Below are 4,400 nucleotides of genomic sequence, written 5' to 3'. Positions count from 1 at the left end.
ACACTCATATAATGATCCATGATACTTTCTCATGGCGGGTCATTCAGTATACATTCTCCAATGCACACCCATGTGTCAACTTGATATCTCTATATCCATGACTTGTGAGATTCATCGAGTTGACCTACATGCTAGTCTTATTGCATTAACATTGTCCCTGAATATTAATACTCGACTAGGAATGATTAAGAGTAGTGTTCCCTATATCATCTCACTATCGGTTCAACTAACCGATTGATATAGGTGAGAACCTTCTACTCAAGGATGCTATTATACTTAGTTTATTTGGCACCAATACAAGTAAGTATAATAACCAAAACAAATGCCTTTATTTATATAAGAATATGATACAACAAGTTCATAATACAATCATCAAATGATTGACTCTAGGGCTCTAACTAACAATTCCATCTTGGTTGTGAGCAACTTTTATAATTTATAAGGAACTGATAATATGATCTTCTGTGTGACACCACACACCATGTTATCTTCTATATAAATTAAATGAACAACTACATTTAGCATATAAATGTAAACATTTGACCAATGTGGTTCTTATTTCAAAATAAATAGTTATACAAAAAGCTAGACTTTTAGTACACATTCTAACAATCTCCCACTTATACTAAAAGACTATACTACCATAAATACTGCCATATATCTTATTCCCATCCCCTCAACATGTCGATCAAAAGCTTTCGCCAGAAGGGCCTTTAGTGAAAGGATCTGCCAGGTTATCTGTTGATGCAATCTTGGCGACAACAACTTCTCCTCGCTTTACGATGTCTCGTATCAGGTGGTACTTACGCTCAATGTGTTTACTCGCCTTATAGGCTCGTGGTTCCTTCGAGTTTGCTATCGCACCGCTATTATCACAATAAATTGTGATGATTTTGGGAAAACCAGGAATCACATTTAAGTCCATCAAGAAGTTTCTGAGCCATACAGCTTCTTTGGCTGCCTCAAAGGTTGTCGCATACTCTGCTTCCATAGTGGAGTCTGAAACGTATTTATGCTTAACACTCCTCCATGCTATGGCTCCACCTCCTAAAGTAAACACATAACCTGAGGTAGACTTACTATTGTCCCTATCTGATTGGAAGTCAGAATCCGTGTGACTCACAAGGAGCAAATCATCTACTTGGTAAACTAGCATATAATCTTTAACCCTTCTCAGGTACTTTAATATATGTTTTACGGCAGTCCAATGTCCCTGTCCTGGATTAATTTGATATCTACTAACCATGCCCACGGCAAAATTGATATCCAGTCTCGTGCATAACATTGCATACATTAGGCTTCCTATAGCTGAAGCATAAGGAACTGCCTTCATTTCCTCTATCTCTTTTGATGTCATAGGAGACATCTCTTTAGATAAAGATACTCTATTCCGAAAAGGTATAAAACCTTTCTTGAAGTTTTGCATGCTAAAATGAGCTAGGATAGTATCGATATATGAAGCTTGGGATAAGCACAATATTCTTTTCTTGTGATCCCTTATTACTTTGATCCCAAGAATATGTCCGCATTCTCCCAAGTCCTTTATATCGAATTGCATGGACAATCATACTCTTACTTCTGACAACACTTTGACATTGTTGCCAATTTACAAATTATCATCTACGTAAAGTACAAGAAATACCACCATGTTTCCATCACACTTCTTGTATACATAGATGTGTGTAAATATTATGATAGCTTATGCACGCTTTTATGCACATACTTTATACGTATGTATCCTTTGTATGATCACCTCTTTTATCATGTATTCATCATATATACTCTTTTGTACGGATATATGCTCTTTGTTTGGTTTTGTGTTGACAGGGACAACTTTCAGAGCGAAAACAGCATTTGACGACGACCGGAGTGAGCCAGAGAACACGGTCATTCAAACCTTGCACAACCGTGTGGCCAAACAGAAGGGAAGATGTGTACGACCGTGCAATCCATGCACGGTCGTGCGACCAAACCAAAGGTAGATCAGTACACGGTCGTGCAACCCTACACGGCCGTGCACCCCATGACCGAGGATAACCATCACACGCTCGTGCAACCCTGCACCGGTGTGTCCCAAGGAATTGAGCCCCGACATCACATGGTCATGCCAATTGGCACGACCGTACACAGCATCCAGAGCCTAGTTAGGGCACGGTCATGCCATCCTTGCACGGTCGTTCCGCCGCTCCGTGCCCTAACCTATAAAAGGGGTTTTAACCCCTTTTTTGAATGGGGGGAGAGTCAGGAGGCGAGCCGTGAAGAGGAGATTCATTCTGGTGTCATTCCACTCCATCTAGGACATCGATCGAGCGACCTTCCATCACCACCTCAACTCCAGAAACAAAGGATTGGATCCGAATATCACTCATCGTCATTGGATAAGCATACTTCTTCTTTCTTTCTTCGTTTTTGAGGATTGTGATTCATCATGTCTTCGGGTTTTCTCTAGCGTCTATGGAGTAGAGTCTTTGTTCTAGGATGAGGGAGTAATTGTAGATTGGTTTGATGTAAAACTCATATTACGTTTATATTCATTGGATGATTTCGCTTGCTTTGTTTCGATTCCTCGATCTCTTTATCGTGTTGATTGATTATGTAGGAATTTCCAATCTCGTAGAGGGAATACCTTAGATTGTACACTCGAGGGGCCCTAGTGACAGGAGTAACCCGTTCACGAACATTTAGGGTACCTCCTTGAAAGGAGAGGTGACTCCTTTGCAATGAAGTAGGAGAACAAACTAAGCTTCTTAATTTTATCCTTGATAACATCAGTAACAGTCGTGTCCTTGTGATCTACCGAGGTGCCTTAGTGACAGAGATTAATCGTGACAGGATTTCGTAGGGATCGACTTTGTCTGGTGCTCAAAGATAGTTGCTTTGGCTTCCTATGAATGCATGCCGAGGGACAATGAGTATAGGATAGTATGAGACACATCAATACCACCATAATGAAATCTAACTCCTAGAACTCTCCATTAACCAGGTTGATTTCTTCTCGTTGCTAGTTCTCGTTCCCGCTTTCCGATCTCTTTTCTTAGATTACTTACAACCATCGATAGTGTAGCTAATCCTAAGTGTGCCATCACTTGTACTTATAATCAGTCCTTGTGGGTTCGACAATCTTTTATATTACTGAAGACGAATCTGTGCACTTGCGAAATCGTAACAAGTTTTTGGCGTCGTTGCCGGGGACTGCGTCTATTACATTGGTGATAGTCATACTAGATTAGACTAGACTTTGTTTTCTTTTCCTTTATCTTTACTTTCGTTTGCATTTAGAGATAAATAAGTTTACTCATATTTATCATTACTTTCTGCATTTTTATAAGAAATCCAAAAATGCATTTCTTTTCTTTACTATAGTCGATATATTTTTTTTTTACATGCGAAGAGCTAATATTTCAGGACAGCTCCTACTGTTTGATCTAAAGATTGATAGGACCTTCTTGAGGAGAAGAAACCTATAGAAGGCATTCCAAGCAGCATAGGAATCTTCTGAGATGGCTGATAAATTTTTGACAGATTATCCAGCAACATATGCACGAAGGGTTCGGTCTAGCATCACTCGACTGTCAATCGAAGCTAACAACTTTGAGATCAATCTTGCAGTAATTCATATGGTTCAGCAGAATCAATTCGGAGAAGGACTGAATGATGACCCAAACCACCACTTAGAACTTTTCTATGAGATCTACGGCACCATGAAAGTGAACGGAGTCCCTCCAGAATCAGTAAGGTTATTGCTCTTGGATTCTCCCGAAAGATAGAGTCAAGCGGTGGCTAAATTCCTTCCACCAAACAACATTACATCTTGGGAGCAGTGTGAGCAGACATTCTGGACAATTTCTATCCACCAAGCAAAACGCCCACATGAGAAACCTGAAATAGATAGACTTAGAATCATTATTTGAAGCCTGGGACAGATTTAAGAGCATGCTGAGACAATGCCCCCATCATGGCCTTGAGAAATGGTTGGTCCTACACACCTTCTACAATGGAATCAATTATCACACGAAGGTGTCCCTCGATTCTGTAGTAGGAGGGGCACTGATGAACAAGAGCCATGATGAAGCCGAAGAGATCATACAGAATGTGGCACAGAATCACCATTAGTGGGCGTCAAAAAGATCTGGTGGTTTTTTCTCAGGGAACCCAATAAAAGCGTCAGGGAAATTCGACGTAGATGTTGTAACTCTCATGTCTGCAAGTTGGACACTCTGACCAAGAAATTTGAGGCCATGGGAAACAACAACAACATGGTCAATGTGAAACTTGGGGAAGTACGGATCACGCACAAGATACTTGCCCCCTGGGGTCAATACAAGCACAGATAAACCAACTTGAGCATTATGATGCAATAGTCAGCAACAACCAAAGGCAAAATAATCGATACACTAACA

General features: G+C 40.3%; 1 pseudogene; it reads right to left on the bottom strand.

The window, feature by feature from the left end:
• Positions 1-3,890: 3,890 nt before the first annotated feature.
• On the bottom strand, positions 3,891-3,962 carry LOC122022133 (annotated as a pseudogene).
• Between the last annotated feature and the right edge of the window lie 438 nt (positions 3,963-4,400).

The sequence above is a fragment of the Zingiber officinale genome, chromosome 9A (assembly GCF_018446385.1).
Source record: "Zingiber officinale cultivar Zhangliang chromosome 9A, Zo_v1.1, whole genome shotgun sequence".
Classification (NCBI taxonomy): domain Eukaryota; kingdom Viridiplantae; phylum Streptophyta; class Magnoliopsida; order Zingiberales; family Zingiberaceae; genus Zingiber; species Zingiber officinale.
The sequence above is the reverse complement of the archived record's forward strand: the minus strand, read 5'-3'. Positions and strand labels throughout refer to the sequence as shown.